Genomic DNA, 19183 nt, shown 5'->3' on the forward strand with positions numbered 1-19183 from the left:
ATGATTTATATATATTATTAGTTATAAGGTCTGGTAACGTTCTCAATCATAGCATAGATTGAAATAAGATAATATCCTTCAGTAGATGATCATAGCACACTGTATACTGAAAGCAATTTGCATCACGTTCTGAAAATGCAGCGAAAATACAAACTGCACGAAGAGAGTCATAGAAAGTAAATTTATTCATGTCAACTTTAAATTCAAATGCTAAGACTGGCAGATGAAATGTATGTTGAATGTGTATTCATGAATTATTGCTTCCTTACAATTCTGGATTCACCGGACGTGACTTAGAGCGAGAGATATCTTGATTGAATGAATGCTGCAAACTAATTTGAAAATACAACGAAAATTTAATTATTCTCAAAACATTGTATTATAATATTAATAATCACGATCCGTAACTGCCATGCCCGATAGTCGTGTATGTTGCTACGAGCGAATAGGCTTCTGCTTAGACACTCAGCGATAGTGATCATTTGAAAAATTTCCTGACATTGATTCGACATCTTATTGTATGTTCGTTCAGTAGTGGAGTTTCGATGTCTGTATCAGATGTAATAATGATGCAGAGACCAAAAAGTATATATGTGTATGCGGTCCATGTGCGATATTAACATATATGATTCATTTACGATTAATACGTGATGCATACTATGAATTTGATAATTTTCCAGGAGACAAACTAAATTATCTACAATGATACGTCTATAATATGAAAATAGAAGAATTGTTGATTTCGAAATGGGATCCTATTCGACACGCTCTCGACGTATTCCATAACATTAATATTCATAATTATTCCAACAACTTTTCATTTGCTCTATCGATCTTGAATTTTCGTAGGCATAGAATCGAAGCGCTGTTTTAGCTAGTCGCAAGTGAAGTATCTACGTTGGGTAGAGAAGCAGGATTGTTTTTCGAAAAGTATTCGTATGGAAAAAAATGCAGAGTAACTGTAATACATCACGGATGCGTTAATTTTGATCAAGATGAAATGGATGCTCCGTATATGAGACAGTATTTAACGCAGTGTCCTGATTTAAAGACATAAAAAGGTGACGGTCGGCGATTTTTTTTGATAGGGACACAAAGAACGAAGCTTCTTAAAACTTCGAGTTTATTCAAACACACATTTGAAAAGTACGAGCGAAAATTGTTTGAGTCTGGAATCGGCCGGAAGGATAAAGTGTGTATTTCTTGTCTGAAATGTGAAAACTAGTCATCATACATCATACATCATACATCATATCATCATACATACATAGTATTAAAGTTCGAAACCAAATTTTGGATGTTCAGAAAGTGACGGCACCAAAAATATTTTCTCTCTTGATCTGTATAGAATAAAATCAGTTAGCCGAATTTCTCAGTCCGGAAACGACCGTGCAGTAGAGCGGACGTATGAGAATCGCGCTCCGCAAATTTTGAGTACCGGGTTCTCTACCTCCTGGATCCTGCGCTCCAGGTCCGCTACCTGGTGAAAATTGATTTCCAGGACAAGTGCTCCGTAGTTTTTATGCTCCAGGTCCGCTACCTGGTGAAACTCGACTTCCAGAATAAGCGCTCCGTAGTTTCTGCATTCAAGGTGCACTACCTGGTGAAACTTTATTTCCAGGACAAGCGATCCGTAGTTTCTGTGCTCCAGGTTCGCTACCTGGTGAAACTTGACTTCCGGGACAAGCGCTCATTTATTAGTATTCGAAGTACAACCCGAGGTGGTTAGCGGTGGTCGTTGGAGGTGTTTGGAGGTGGTCGGAGGTGGATAGGGGTGGTTGCGGCTGATCGAGGTGGACGAGGAGGAGCAGGACAAGGAGGACGAGGAGAAAAAGGTGGACGAGGAGGACAAGGACTTCTGCACGGTGAATAAAACACTTTTATAATATTTGATGGCAATTGTAATTATATTTCATCTAAAATATTTCAAACTTTTCATGTTTACAATAAATTATTTCAATTCATTTTTTGTGCAAGCACATATTTAGTAGCTCATGAAATTTATTACGTATTAATAGATTATTTAATTGTATTAATCCTTACATAATACTTTTGATGTGTTCTTGTACTGAAAATATTTATTACTATTCCAGTTATAACCCGAGGTGGTTAGCAGTGGTCGTCGGGGGTGGTTGGCGGTGGTTGGAGGTGGTCGAGCTGGACGAAGTGGAGGACGAGGATTCGTGCTCGATGAGTTTAACATTTTTACAATATTTGATGAAGTAGAATCAGCATCAGGAGTAGGATCAGGGGAAGATGTAGAAATAGGAGTAGAAGTAGGAGTAGTGGTAGGAATAGGACTCGGAGTAGGAATATGAGTAGAAGTAGGAATAGTAGGAGTTGGAGTGGGATTAGGAGTAGGAGTAGTCGGAGTAGGAATAGGAGTAGGAGTAGGAGCAGAAGTAGGTAGGGCGGGGTGGGTCGTGTGAGGGGAGCGGAGGGGTGGGAAGGGGATATTATCATATCAAGTTATCAGTAATAAGCAATTGCGGGTAAAATATTAGCTTACTTTTGTAAGTATTTATGAATATAGCCTCTATGAATATTCATTGTTGATATATAAGGTCTGGCAACGTACCTACTTTCTGTAAGAGATGTTGAAGATTTTTAACATAATTATGTTTCAGTTCTGTGCCCCACCTAGTGATCCACTAGTACATATCCTCCGACGTGACATCGCTGTGCTACGTATAAAGAAGAAAAGATTGATTAAGATGCAAATTGCTCCTCTCTTCTTGCCATTGTGCTTTCAGCCATTGTTGTGCCGTGTGTTTAAAATTTAGGACAGTATATAATATAGAATAACAGGTACAGCTACGAATAAAACACTACAATAAATCTCATAGAAATGAGCTCTCATTGAGATTTCTCTGTATTTATAACTCGACGCGAGAAGGCAAAAATCAATGTAATGCCATCTGTAAGGTAATTTGAGTCGTGTTTGCACAACGAGAACTCGTTGGGCATTTTGCGGTGAAATTTGAAAAATTGTTGTACAAGAAATTAAATAACTGTAAAAATGGAGAAATAATATTATCTCTAATAGTGAATGTAGCTAATACAGCTTTAACCGTATATTGATTATCTTAATGATCTATTGTGACAAGATCGGAATTAGATAAGCTCTCTAAATACTCTTTTCTAGACTATTAATTTATATCATGTATATGTAAATGTATATTTCTTCAGTTTATACAATCACTGCACTAGGATTACCCTTGCCACGTTTTATGGTGCGTTTGTGTAATTTGTATATTATTAACCTTACGTTTTACTCTATTTGCGACTAGTTGTGAGTGTTTCTAATTTCTTGGCAATTATTTATGTACATGTATGTGTATATATGTATATGTATACTTATGCATGTGTATATACATATGTACACATATTTAAAACTAGATTTTTACAATAAACACAGAGGTTTTAGTATATTCACATACGGATTTCTGTGTATAGGTATGCTTGAACTAAGATATCCTTATCTCTAATACGGAGTTCTTCGTAATTCGCATTTGTTCTTGTAACCCAATGTCCTACATACGATGGCAAAAATCGAGATCCAACTTAACTGAGTCTCAAAGCTCTGTTCACATAAAAGCAGCTATTTGATAGAAATTATAATTTATAGTTTACACAGCCCATTGCATGATATTTCATTACAAATACATATGTTTCAATGTATTTAGGAATAATTTATCAAATATACGATAAAATTGATGCACCGGATCATCGTCGACTTTAACTTTTGAAATGTCCTACCATTTTCGAACACCTCCTACCTCCCCCTGCCACCTCCGACCATCAATGGCCATTTTCGACCACCCCCTATCACCTTCTGCCAGCGCCGACCACCTCCTAACATTTCCGAACACCTCCAACCATCCTATTTAGCTATATTACCAGATTAGCTATGATATGAAAAGAGAAGAATTATTAATTTCGAAATGGGATTCTATTCGACGCGCGCTCAATGTATTCCATAACATTAGTATTCATAATTATTCCAACAACTTTTCATTTGCTCTCTCGATCTTGAATTTTCATAGGCATAGAATCGAAACGTTGTTTTAGCTGGTCGCAAGTGAAGTATCTGCGTTGGGTAGAGGAGCAGAATTGTTTTTCGAAAAGTATTCGGATGGAAAAAAATTCAGAGTAACTGTAATACATCACGGATACGCTAATTTTGAACGAGATGAAATGGATGCTTCGTATATGAGACGGTATTTAACGCTGCGTAGTGGTGTAAAGACCTAGAAAGGTGATAGGGAGAGAAAGAACGACGCTTCTTAACACTTCGAGTGTATTTTAACACACATTTGAAAGATACGAGCGAAATTTTTCATCATCCAACTGTCGCAGAACGGCAGCGTTATTAGCCGACCCGTTCACTGAAGAATATATCTTCAGTCAACGGCTGACCATCGAAGGGCCTGGCCACTTGAGTCTGGAATCGGCAGGAGAGATAAAGTGCGTATTTCTTGTCTGAAATGTGAAAGCTAAAATCATTATACATCATATCGTATCATCATACCTCATACATCATACATCATACATCGTACATCATACATCATCATACATAGTATCAAAGTTCGAAACCATAGTTTGGATGTCGGACGTTCAGAAAGTGACGTCACCAATTCAAAATCAGCTAGCCGAATTCCTCAGTCTGGAAACAACCGCGCAGTAGAGCGGACGGATGAGAGGCGCGCTCCGCAAATTTCGAGTACCGGGTTCTCAACCTCCCGGATCCCGCGCTTCAGGTTCGCTACGTATTTCGAGTCCCGGGTTCTCAACCTCCCGGATCTCGCGCTTCGGGTCCGCTACGCGGTGAAACTCGACTTCCAGGATAAGCGCTCCGTGGTTCCTGGTTCATGTTTACAATAAATTATTTCAATTCGTTTTTCGCGCAACCCCAAATTCGGTGGCTGTCAGTCCGCTAATAAAATTTCTCGACTTCCAGGATAAGCGCTCCGTGGTTCCTGGTTCATGTTTACAATAAATTATTTCAATTCGTTTTTCGCGCAACCCCAAATTCGGTGGCTGTCAGTCCGCTAATAAAATTTCTCGACTTCCAGGATAAGCGCTCCGTGGTTCCTGGTTCATGTTTACAATAAATTATTTCAATTCGTTTTTCGCGCAACCCCAAATTCGGTGGCTGTCAGTCCGCTAATAAAATTTCTCGACTTCCAGGATAAGCGCTCCGTGGTTCCTGGTTCATGTTTACAATAAATTATTTCAATTCGTTTTACGCGCAACCCCAAATTCGGTGGCTGTCAGTCCGCTAATAAAATTTCTCGACTTCCAGGATAAGCGCTCCGTGGTTCCTGGTTCATGTTTACAATAAATTATTTCAATTCGTTTTTCGCGCAACCCCAAATTCGGTAGCTGTCAGTCCGCTAATAAAATTTCTCGACTTCCAGGATAAGCGCTCCGTGGTTCCTGGTTCGTGTTTACAATAAATTATTTCAATTCGTTTTTCGCGCAACCCCAAATTCCGTAGCTGTCAGTCCGCTAATAAAATTTCTCGACTTCCAGGATAAGCGCTCCGTGGTTCCTGGTTCATGTTTACAATAAATTATTTCAATTCGTTTTACGCGCAACCCCAAATTCGGTGGCTGTCAGTCCGCTAATAAAATTTCTCGACTTCCAGGATAAGCGCTCCGTGGTTCCTGGTTCATGTTTACAATAAATTATTTCAATTCGTTTTTCGCGCAACCCCAAATTCGGTAGCTGTCAGTCCGCTAATAAAATTTCTCGACTTCCAGGATAAGCGCTCCGTGGTTCCTGGTTCATGTTTACAATAAATTATTTCAATTCGTTTTTCGCGCAACCCCAAATTCGGTAGCTGTCAGTGCGCTAATAAAATTTCTATAACTTTACAATCTTCTCATAATCTTTTTGGTAAAATATGTCGATAAAAAAATTATATCAAACCTTACACATTATTTTTGATTTGTTCTCACGCTGAAAATATTTATTAGTATTCGAGGTATAACTCGAGGTGGTTGGCGGTTTTCGTTGGAGGTAGTTAGGGGTGGTTGCGGGTAATCTCGGTGATTCAGGACGAGGAGGACGAGGATTTGTGCTGGGTGAGTAAAACACTTTTATAATATTTGATGGCAATTGTAATTATATTTCATCTGAAATATTACAAACTTGTCACGTTTACAATAAATTATTTCAATTCATTTTTCGTGCAAGCACATATTCAGTAGCTATGAATAATCTTATACAATTTATTATATTATTAATTAATTAATTAATATTCTTATAATATTTGATGGCAATTGTAATCATATTTCATCTGAAATATTACAAACTTGTCACGTTTACAATAAGTTATTTCAATTCATTTTTTGTGCAAGCACATATTCAGTACCTATGAATAATCTTATACAATTCATTATATTATTAATTAATTAATTAATATTCTTATAATATTTGATGGCAATTGTAATTATATTTCATCTGAAATGTTACAAACTTGTCACGTTTACAATAAATTATTTCAATTCATTTTTCGTGCAAGCACATATTCAGTAGCTATGAATAATCTTGTACAATTTATTATATTATTAATTAATTGATTAATTACATTGATCCTTACACAATATTTTTGATGTGTTCCTATACTAAAAATATTCATTACTATTCCAGGTATAACCCGAGGTGGTCGGAGGTGGACGAGGAGGAGGACAAGCTTGACGAGGAGGAGGACCAGGTGGACGAGGAGGAGGACGAGGTGGACGAGGAGGAGGCGGGGTGGGTCGTGGGAGAGGACCTCTCCTCTCCTCAGAGGAGGGGAGGGGGAGGGGCAGGGAAGGGGGAGAGGTGGGCGGGGAGGGGGAAGGGACGGGAAGGGAAGGGAAGGGAAGGGGAGGGCGGCGGGGAGGGGGAGGGGGAGGGGGAGGGGCGGGGAGGGGGAGGGAGGGAGGGAGGGAGGGAGGGCGGGAGGGGGAGGGAGGGAGGGAGGGAGGGAGGGAGGGAGGGAGGGGTGGGCGGGCGGGCGGGCGTGTGGGGGGTGTGTTTTGCTCTAATCACTCTAACAGGCTCGCACCGACATCCGTCCCCCTCCCTCCCTCCCTCCCTCCCTCCCTCCCTCCCCCTCCCTCCCTCCCCCTCCCTCCCTCCCTCCCTCCCTCCCTCCCTCTCCCCGCCCCTCCCCCTCCCCCTCCCCCTCCCCCTCCCCCTCCCCCTCCCCGCCGCCCTCCCCTCCCCTTCCCTTCCCTTCCCTTCCCCCTCCCCGCCCACCTCTCCCCCTTCCCTGCCCCTCCCCCTCCCCTCCTCTGAGGAGAGGAGAGGTCCTCTCCCACGACCCACCCCGCCTCCTCCTCGTCCACCTCGTCCTCCTCCTCGTCCACCTGGTCCTCCTCCTCGTCCAGCTTGTCCTCCTCCTCGTCCACCTCCGACCACCTCGGGTTATACCTGGAATAGTGATGAATATTTTTAGTATACGAACACATCAAAAATATTGTGTAAGGATCAATGTAATTAATCAATTAATTAATAATATAATAAATTGTACAAGATTATTCATAGCTACTGAATATGTGCTTGCACGAAAAATGAATTGAAATAATTTATTGTAAACGTGACAAGTTTGTAATATTTCAGATGAAATATAATTACAATTGCCATCAAATATTATAAGAATATTAATTAATTAATTAATAATATAATGAATTGTATAAGATTATTCATAGGTACTGAATATGTGCTCGCACGAAAAATGAATTGAAATAACTTATTGTAAACGTGACAAGTTTGTAATATTTCAGATGAAATATGATTACAATTGCCATCAAATATTATAAGAATATTAATTAATTAATTAATAATATAATGAATTGTATAAGATTATTCATAGGTACTGAATATGTGCTTGCACGAAAAATGAATTGAAATAATTTATTGTAAACGTGACAAGTTTGTAATATTTCAGATGAAATATAATTACAATTGCCATCAAATATTATAAAAGTGTTTTACTCACCCAGCACAAATCCTCGTCCTCCTCGTCCTGAATCACCGAGATTACCCGCAACCACCCCTAACTACCTCCAACGAAAACCGCCAACCACCTCGAGTTATACCTCGAATACTAATAAATATTTTCAGCGTGAGAACAAATCAAAAATAATGTGTAAGGTTTGATATAACTTTTTTATCGACATATTTTACCAAAAAGATTATGAGAAGATTGTAAAGTTATAGAAATTTTATTAGCGCACTGACAGCTACCGAATTTGGGGTTGCGCGAAAAACGAATTGAAATAATTTATTGTAAACATGAACCAGGAACCACGGAGCGCTTATCCTGGAAGTCGAGAAATTTTATTAGCGGACTGACAGCTACGGAATTTGGGGTTGCGCGAAAAACGAATTGAAATAATTTATTGTAAACACGAACCAGGAACCACGGAGCGCTTATCCTGGAAGTCGAGAAATTTTATTAGCGGACTGACAGCCACGGAATTTGGGCTTGCGCGAAAAACGAATTGAAATAATTTATTGTAAACATGAACCAGGAACCACGGAGCGCTTATCCTGGAAGTCGAGAAATTTTATTAGCGGACTGACAGCCACCGAATTTGGGCTTGCGCGAAAAACGAATTGAAATAATTTATTGTAAACATGAACCAGGAACCACGGAGCGCTTATCCTGGAAGTCGAGAAATTTTATTAGCGGACTGACAGCTACCGAATTTGGGGTTGCGCGAAAAACGAATTGAAATAATTTATTGTAAACATGAACCAGGAACCACGGAGCGCTTATCCTGGAAGTCGAGAAATTTTATTAGCGGACTGACAGCCACCGAATTCGGGGTTGCGCGTAAAACGAATTGAAATAATTTATTGTAAACATGAACCAGGAACCACGGAGCGCTTATCCTGGAAGTCGAGAAATTTTATTAGCGGACTGACAGCCACCGAATTTGGGGTTGCTCGAAAAACGAATTGAAATAATTTATTGTAAACATGAACCAGGAACCACGGAGCGCTTATCCTGGAAGTCGAGAAATTTTATTAGCGGACTGACAGCCACCGAATTTGGGCTTGCGCGAAAAACGAATTGAAATAATTTATTGTAAACATGAACCAGGAACCACGGAGCGCTTATCCTGGAAGTCGAGTTTCACCGCGTAGCGGACCCGAAGCGCGAGATCCGGGAGGTTGAGAACCCGGGACTCGAAATACGTAGCGAACTGAAGCGCGGGATCCGGGAGGTTGAGAACCCGGTACTCGAAATTTGCGGAGCGCGCCTCTCATCCGTCCGCTCTACTGCGCGGTTGTTTCCAGACTGAGGAATTCGGCTAGCTGATTTTGAATTGGTGACGTCACTTTCTGAACGTCCGACATCCAAACTATGGTTTCGAACTTTGATACTATGTATGATGATGTATGATGTACGATGTATGATGTATGATGTATGAGGTATGATGATACGATATGATGTATAATGATTTTAGCTTTCACATTTCAGACAAGAAATACGCACTTTATCTCTCCTGCCGATTCCAGACTCAAGTGGCCAGGCCCTTCGATGGTCAGCCGTTGACTGAAGATATATTCTTCAGTGAACGGGTCGGCTAATAACGCTGCCGTTCTGCGACAGTTGGATGATGAAAAATTTCGCTCGTATCTTTCAAATGTGTGTTAAAATACACTCGAAGTGTTAAGAAGCGTCGTTCTTTCTCTCCCTATCACCTTTCTAGGTCTTTACACCACTACGCAGCGTTAAATACCGTCTCATATACGAAGCATCCATTTCATCTCGTTCAAAATTAGCGTATCCGTGATGTATTACAGTTACTCTGAATTTTTTTCCATCCGAATACTTTTCGAAAAACAATTCTGCTCCTCTACCCAACGCAGATACTTCACTTGCGACCAGCTAAAACAACGTTTCGATTCTATGCCTATGAAAATTCAAGATCGAGAGAGCAAATGAAAAGTTGTTGGAATAATTATGAATACTAATGTTATGGAATACATTGAGCGCGCGTCGAATAGAATCCCATTTCGAAATTAATAATTCTTCTCTTTTCATATCATAGCTAATCTGGTAATATAGCTAAATAGGATGGTTGGAGGTGTTCGGAAATGTTAGGAGGTGGTCGGCGCTGGCAGAAGGTGATAGGGGGTGGTCGAAAATGGCCATTGATGGTCGGAGGTGGCAGGGGGAGGTAGGAGGTGTTCGAAAATGGTAGGACATTTCAAAAGTTAAAGTCGACGATGATCCGGTGCATCAATTTTATCGTATATTTGATAAATTATTCCTAAATACATTGAAACATATGTATTTGTAATGAAATATCATGCAATGGGCTGTGTAAACTATAAATTATAATTTCTATCAAATAGCTGCTTTTATGTGAACAGAGCTTTGAGACTCAGTTAAGTTGGATCTCGATTTTTGCCATCGTATGTAGGACATTGGGTTACAAGAACAAATGCGAATTACGAAGAACTCCGTATTAGAGATAAGGATATCTTAGTTCAAGCATACCTATACACAGAAATCCGTATGTGAATATACTAAAACCTCTGTGTTTATTGTAAAAATCTAGTTTTAAATATGTGTACATATGTATATACACATGCATAAGTATACATATACATATATACACATACATGTACATAAATAATTGCCAAGAAATTAGAAACACTCACAACTAGTCGCAAATAGAGTAAAACGTAAGGTTAATAATATACAAATTACACAAACGCACCATAAAACGTGGCAAGGGTAATCCTAGTGCAGTGATTGTATAAACTGAAGAAATATACATTTACATATACATGATATAAATTAATAGTCTAGAAAAGAGTATTTAGAGAGCTTATCTAATTCCGATCTTGTCACAATAGATCATTAAGATAATCAATATACGGTTAAAGCTGTATTAGCTACATTCACTATTAGAGATAATATTATTTCTCCATTTTTACAGTTATTTAATTTCTTGTACAACAATTTTTCAAATTTCACCGCAAAATGCCCAACGAGTTCTCGTTGTGCAAACACGACTCAAATTACCTTACAGATGGCATTACATTGATTTTTGCCTTCTCGCGTCGAGTTATAAATACAGAGAAATCTCAATGAGAGCTCATTTCTATGAGATTTATTGTAGTGTTTTATTCGTAGCTGTACCTGTTATTCTATATTATATACTGTCCTAAATTTTAAACACACGGCACAACAATGGCTGAAAGCACAATGGCAAGAAGAGAGGAGCAATTTGCATCTTAATCAATCTTTTCTTCTTTATACGTAGCACAGCGATGTCACGTCGGAGGATATGTACTAGTGGATCACTAGGTGGGGCACAGAACTGAAACATAATTATGTTAAAAATCTTCAACATCTCTTACAGAAAGTAGGTACGTTGCCAGACCTTATATATCAACAATGAATATTCATAGAGGCTATATTCATAAATACTTACAAAAGTAAGCTAATATTTTACCCGCAATTGCTTATTACTGATAACTTGATATGATAATATCCCCTTCCCACCCCTCCGCTCCCCTCACACGACCCACCCCGCCCTACCTACTTCTGCTCCTACTCCTACTCCTATTCCTACTCCGACTACTCCTACTCCTAATCCCACTCCAACTCCTACTATTCCTACTTCTACTCATATTCCTACTCCGAGTCCTATTCCTACCACTACTCCTACTTCTACTCCTATTTCTACATCTTCCCCTGATCCTACTCCTGATGCTGATTCTACTTCATCAAATATTGTAAAAATGTTAAACTCACCGAGCACGAATCCTCGTCCTCCACCTCGTCCAGCTCGACCACCTCCAACCACCGCCAACCACCCCCGACGACCACTGCTAACCACCTCGGGTTATAACTGGAATAGTAATAAATATTTTCAGTACAAGAACACATCAAAAGTATTATGTAAGGATTAATACAATTAAATAATCTATTAATACGTAATAAATTTCATGAGCTACTAAATATGTGCTTGCACAAAAAATGAATTGAAATAATTTATTGTAAACATGAAAAGTTTGAAATATTTTAGATGAAATATAATTACAATTGCCATCAAATATTATAAAAGTGTTTTATTCACCGTGCAGAAGTCCTTGTCCTCCTCGTCCACCTTGTTCTCCTCGTCTTCCTCTTCCTCCTCCTCGTCCACCTCCGACCACCTCCAACGACCACCGACGACCACCGATAACCACCTTGGGTTGTACCTTCAATAGTAATAAATATTTTCAGTATATGAACACATCAAAAATATTGTGTAAGGATTAATGTAATTAATGAACTCATCAATTATATAATAAATTTTATTAGCGCATTCAAAGCTACTGAATATGTGCTGCGGGAAAAATAAATTGAAATAATTCATTGTGTACATGACAAGTTTGAAATATTTTAGATGAAATATAATTACAATTGCCATCAGATATTATAAAAATGTTTCACTCACCGAGCACAAATCCTCGTACTCCTCCCCCACCTTGTTCTCCACGTCTTCCTCGTCCTCCTTCTTGTTCACCTCAGACCACCTCCAACACCCACCGATAACGACCTCGGGTTATACATGGAATAGTAATAAATATTTTCAGTATTATAACACATCAAAAATATTGTGTAACGAATAATATCATTTTTTTATGGACAGATTTTACCAAAAAGATTATGAGAAAATTAGAAAAAATTATAGAAATTTTACTAGCACGATGATAGCTACTGAATTACGACTTGGGCGAAATATGAATTGAAATAATTTATTGTGAACATAACAAGTTCGAAAATTTTGGATAGAATAAAATCACAATTGCCATTGAATAGTAGAAAAATGTTATACTCACCGTGCAGAAATCCTCGTTCTCTTCGTCCACCTTGTTCTCCTTGTCTTCCTTGTCCTCCGAGAGTCGAGTTTCATCAGGTAGCAGACCTGGAGCGTAGAAACTACGGAGCGCTTGTCCCTGAAGTCGAGTTTCACCAGGTAGCGGACCTGAAGCGCGGAAACTATGGAGCGCTCATTCCTGAAGTGGAGTTTCACCAGGTAGCGCATCTGGAGCGCAGGATCCAGGAAGTAAAGAACATGGTACTCGAAAGCTGCGGAGCGCGATTTTCATACGTCCTCTCTGCTGCGCGGTTGTTTCCAGACTGAGGAATTCGACTAGCTGATTCTTGATCAATGACGTCAAGAGAAAAAAATATTTAGGCGACGTCATTTTCTGAACATCTGAACATCCCAACTTTGGTTTCGAACTTTTATACCATGTGTATGATGTATGATGTATGATGTATGATGATATAATGTATGATGATATGATCTATAACGATTTTAGTTTCTACATTTCAGACAAGAAATACGCACTTTATCCTTGCTGCCGATTCCAGACTTAAGCCGCTAGGCCCTTCGATGGTCAGCCGCTGACTTAGGATAGATTCTTCAGTTAACGGGTCAGCTAATAACGTTGCCGTTCGGCGACAGTTGGATGATAAAATTTTTTGCTTCTACCTTTCAAATGTGCGTTAAAATACACTTGAAGTTGTAAGAAGCTTCGTTCTTTCTCTCTCTATCAGAAAAAAAATCGCCGACAATCACCTATTTAGGCCTTTAAATCAGGACACCGCGTTAAATACTGTCGCATATACGGAGCATCAATTTTATCTGGAATTTTATCTGGTTTCGAACTTTAATACTATGTATGTATGATGATATGATGTATGATGACTAGTTTTCACATTTCGGACGAGAAATACACACTTTATCCTTCCGGCCGATTCCAGACTCAAACAATTTTCGCTCGTACTTTTCAAATGTGTGTTTGAATAAACTCGAAGTTTTAAGAAGCTTCGTTCTTTGTGTCCCTATCAAAAAAAATCGCCAACCGTCACCTTTTTATGTCTTTAAATCAGGACACTGCGTTAAATACTGTCACATATACGGAGCATCCATTTCATCTTGATCAAAATTAACGCATCCGTGATGTATTACAGTTACTCTGAATTTTTTTCCATACGAACACTTTTCGATAAAAATTCTGCTTTTCTACCCAACGTAGATACTTCACTTGCGACTAGCTAAAACAGCGCTTCTATTCTATGCCTACGAAAACTCAAGATCGATAGAGCAAATGAAAAGTTGTTGTAATAACTATTAATATTAATATTGCTGCTTTGCAGGCTGTAACTCATTGTTAGCCAGTACGACGCGAAGTTTCGACTCTAGGAAAACGTGACAAGACAGAGTATCGTCAGTACCGACGTTGTGATCGTCGAATGTTACGACCATTATGTAGATCCAGAAATCAGTGCGTTTTGCAGGAACGGTCAATAACAATAGTACAATGTACTATGTGCTTACCAACGAGCAATCACTACGTTACAGTGACTGACAATATGTTACCCCGAGTGGCCGCGGTTTTACGGTAATAATATTCCCTCAATTTTATACAGTTTTTCGAACAATAATTAGCTATTCGTATTTCTTGGTATCCGTCACTCTTCCCTTTTCTGGGTACGTGCATAATTAGGTCGATTATTCTATACAAGTCTGAGCTAATTGATTCGTTCATTTAAGTTTTCTTGTAGTCTACTGATATTTTACGATTAATAATCCATAATTATTTATTGTTGTATATGTTTACGTATATTAAATGAAATAAGTTTGTTTTTTGTTTCACCATCTTAGGCATGGTGATCCTGGATAAAACAGAAGATGTGCTAACACGGGATTAGAGATGAAGGTGAGGAGATGATCGTCTTACTCGACATGATATGTGTGATGTCAGTTAAGCTTATTTGTGTGTTTCATTGATTGTGCTGATGACTTTTCATAGTATTGTATTCCCATTTTGAAGACCGGTTGTCTGCATTTTCTGTGTTATTTCAATTAACCATCAGATTCATAGTTTTAGACATTTTAAAGATGATTTGTTGACATTATTTTGTGAACTTGACTATTGTAATATTTCGCCACATGTTCAAATACTATACACTGACACCTAAACAATTGTACCGAAATCAGAACACATTGAATAAAATAAAACGGGTACATTAAACCTCTGAGCTTGCCATTTTTCCCCCATCTCTTCAAAACCCTAGTGTAAGTATCATGTTTTGTTCAACTTTTGATTAGCTGCTCCCACTAACCCGGAACCCTGCGCACTCAATTTCAGCTGAAATAATGCAATAAAAAACTTTCTTTTTTCTACGATTTTTTAACAAGAAATTATTTTTATTGGAATCGATTCCAATGAACCTTTCTAGACTAATCAAACGCCAAGGAAACCATAAAATGCATCTAAAACTATATTGGAGCAACGGCTGGGGAAATACGTTGGAAATTTTGCGTTTTCAGGCTCTAACTTTTGACCCGCTGCTCGCGGCGACTCGAAACCATGAGCAATCGATATCTTTTCCAAGGCGACGTCGATATCAGGTATCGAAAAACTTGTTCTATTATTATTGAAAATTGGCAAACTTCTGACTAAAAAATCCAGAGTCATCAGCCTTTTTTTTGCCATTGGGATATCTATTACGCATATGTGAAGAATGTTTGGACGTTATTCAGGTAATTACAGACTTTTTTCAGTAATTTTCTTGCGGCAAGACGATTTCTTTGTTTCAGATCGCTTGGACTGAAGAAAACATGCGAACCAGCGACGGAGCAACGACATGGTCGAGAATGGGTAGCAGGCGTCCATCAGCAAGAAAAGGATTGAAAAAAAATTTGTAATTACCTGAATACATAACAAATATATGTGCAAAGCTCGAATTTAATCGACCGGATAGTTTCGTCAGCAAAAATGATCCGAAAAGGCATTATTTTCAGTTTAGAAAAAGTAAATCCCCCCTTAATTAAATTCCACGTCTAGAGGATTCTGGTTAAACCCAACATCCGCCAACTTTCACATCACTTCGGTTTGGTATTACAGAGAAAATATATTTTCTAGAAATCAAATAGCGCTGTCGTTACGCAACTTTGTATTAACTGTGCTGTGTACAATTCTGTGAATAATGCTTTCCAACCGAGGCCATTTTAATAGATTTTCAGAATACGGTACAAGTCGCAGCCCATCTGATGAAATACTAAAAAATTTCCGGTTCTCAAAAAGAAATCTTCGAACGTACATGCGCAGAAACAAAGATTGAGGCACAGATGACCGAAACACAATATGATTAAAAAATTGCAAGTAACTGTTTTCTCGACGTGTGTTTGAGCTATTCACGCGTTGTCAACTGTTTATTTTTGTTCTAAAAATACCGAGGAATCATTCAACCGCATTCTCCATTTTCATGCAAATAAAACCCCACGTGATAAAACCTTGGCCGACAATTCTTGATTCAACGTATTACCAGTGTCGCGCAAAAGAACAACAGTCTGAAGTTTGTATTGAAACTTATCAGAAAGAACCACACCACTAAGATTGCGACCCGCAAATCAAGTCAGCAATCAGTTTTCACCGCAATAAAATGTTCCTGTAAATAATATGCTCGTAAATAGGTTAAAGAAAAAAAAAAAAAAAAAAAAAACAGAAAAGAAAATATCTTTCTTGCTTTTGTCCCAGTGTCGCAATTGTCGCAACTGAATAATTTACAACGGCAAGTATAACTTGATCTAAACATTACCGTTTCAGTATAAAAAAACTGTGCTGAAATTACAAATAATTTTTCTCAATTAGTTTCGTTGATAATGATTACACTTGTGTTTTGCACCGAACTTACGTCTCATTAAGAACACCACATCACTCAGTTTTCGTATCATAATACGACCTGTTCGTCATGAGAAGAGCTGTGCACATTTAACCCAGATACAGATCGAGATTTGCGGCAGAGTGTGCCTGCAGCCTGTAAACACAGTTGGGTAAATAAATATTCGACTTGCACGTGTGGCAATATTGCGCCGTGTGAAACGTTAGGCGATAACTTAATTATTGGCATCGCTTCGTCCACGACAGAAATTAAAATTTACACTCAATTGACGCATGAATATGTTCACATGCTGTAAAAGATTGTTTCAGTTACTTCTCGCTAGGTGGCGACTATCGTTAGCTGGATTCTCGATAGCACAAGGTGAAAGGGTTTATTGCCGAATAATATCGCATTTGATAATTAAAAATAAGAATTCAATGTTTACTGATAGTATAAGATGGTGATTATTTCGATTTTTTAACGAAATGACCGCATTAATTTCTGATCAACTTTTAAACGAGTTGCGCGATCACAGTAAAATATGCAGGATCTTGTCAACGAATACACTTCAAATACTCCATCACATTGCATTATAATATAACAGCGAATTATCTGGCTCAAAGTCAATTTAATGTTACGTCGTTAGTAAAGGAATAAAATCGTCATTAATAGCAAACGATTCACGAATCGATATTCATTTATTGTTGCACACATTTTTAACGTTATTATTGTTGCAAATTAAATATTGCTGCGTAATAAACGAATAAAATAACCACCCCAATTAATAACATATTATAACAGTTTCATTACCGCGCAACCGCACAGCATAAAAAATTTTATATATATATATTTCATTTGCCTTAAACAAGGTATCAGCAATCCTCATTCACAATCCAACAGAATTTTCCAAAATTGGCGCACGATATACAGCATCTGCCTACATATTAAAAAAATTTATTATACGTATAATAATACCAAGAAATATCTAAGTTTACAGTGAAGACAAGAATTTTATCGCATTACCGTCAAGTCAGAAAACTGTTGTTTATCTTGCTGGTTGTAGTTCGCAGATTTATACTAGAGTGAAGTTGACGTCCTTGTTCGAGGCTTACAGAGACGAGAAACTCCACCGCGAAATTAACTCTCCATTTTTCAGTAATTCTGACATGTGGGAAACGATAATTATTCTTTTAAGCAGTGAAAATAATAGTGTAACAATACTATACAACATAATTGATTATACAGATCATTAAAAAAAAAAATTAATCAAATGAATAAATTTTGATTCTATACATCGAATAATAACCAAAATCTTCATTTGTTACTGATAAAGTTTGCTTTTGTCTTTTTTACGATGATACGTAAGGCTTGAATTTTTTCATAGATATTATAACCAGCAGGTCGAAGTAAAAAATAAACTATCTAATGAAACTGTTTTTCTTTATTAGTTGCGTGGGAGAAACCAGAATTTGACGTTTAGAACTCAGATTCAAAACTCGTATTAACCGGTATTATACATAATATACATACAATAACTTACACGGTATTAAGCCATGCAAATAATATGAAATATTATTCAGATCGTGTCGTGGTATAAGTACCTACTACCCAATGGGCTAATTTCGCATCTGAAATAAAAGAATAAACTATTGCTGACATCGTGATCATATTTTTCATTTCCATATTATATTTAATGCAACAAATCAAAATCTCAACGCAGATGAAAATTTGCATACAAAGTTTAACGAAATGAAAGATACATATTCCATTGGTTATTATCTGAACTTTGACAATGCGATCCAAATCGATCTCCGAATAAAACATCCAGGGTTTTTAAAAAATCGGCGACATTTGAATTGACTGAGAAAGCCTGCTTTTCACTACAGTTTGTTACCGGTGGCTCTTCACCTCACGATCAGTACTCTGTGCGGGTTCATTTGCATCTCTCCATGTTTATGCGTACACAATTTTATCAACGCGACCAAGAAATAGTACATGTGGTAGGCAATCCCATTTAAAGGTCATTGGACTGTTTGGAATGACGGAGCAGCTCCTCTGATTTTCACAAAAATGATTCTGTATTGTAACATGACATAATCTCAACTTTCGAAGTCTTTAGCATTAAATGTCTTTTTAACATGTCCATCAAACCAAGGTTTTTCCACATTGTTTAGAATCATCATAATTGTGTAGTTACCTATATTGGGCGCCTTCTTTCGGGCTAAATGTTTACGTACGAAAGTTATTCAATCAAAACTTCTGAAGTGATTTTACCATAAGGCTGTGTGTCAATCATTCCAATCCATTCGTTTCATCTCTTGTACAACCGTCAACTGACTGAAGTTTTGTATAACGCGCAAAACTGGATGCTTCAACTTCCACACATACGAAGATGAGAAATTTTTTTGACAGTCGACATCGGTAAAAAAAAACTACCATAAATCCGTCAACAACGGAGGGGCCATTCGCATGGACATCAAATGAATGATTCCGATT

General features: G+C 38.1%; 1 protein-coding gene across 3 annotated transcripts in view; it reads right to left on the bottom strand.

Annotated features, from left to right (window-relative positions):
- Positions 1–12154: 12154 nt before the first annotated feature.
- The window catches only part of LOC107217357 (heparan-sulfate 6-O-sulfotransferase 1), a 49347-nt gene continuing 42318 nt past the window's right edge, over positions 12155–19183 (bottom strand). For 2 of the 3 annotated variants that reach the window (XR_006903869.1, XR_006903870.1), the window contains 3 exons: positions 12850–13173; positions 12465–12566; positions 12155–12225 (listed from right to left, as the gene is read on the bottom strand). The gene's annotated coding sequence lies outside the window, so the exon portion shown is untranslated. Of the gene's footprint in view, positions 12226–12464; positions 12567–12849; positions 13174–16582; positions 16844–19183 lie in introns of those variants that run through there. The other variant, XM_046737290.1, reaches the window with a different exon arrangement.

This window comes from Neodiprion lecontei, chromosome 4, assembly GCF_021901455.1.
Source record: "Neodiprion lecontei isolate iyNeoLeco1 chromosome 4, iyNeoLeco1.1, whole genome shotgun sequence".
NCBI lineage: Eukaryota > Metazoa > Arthropoda > Insecta > Hymenoptera > Diprionidae > Neodiprion > Neodiprion lecontei.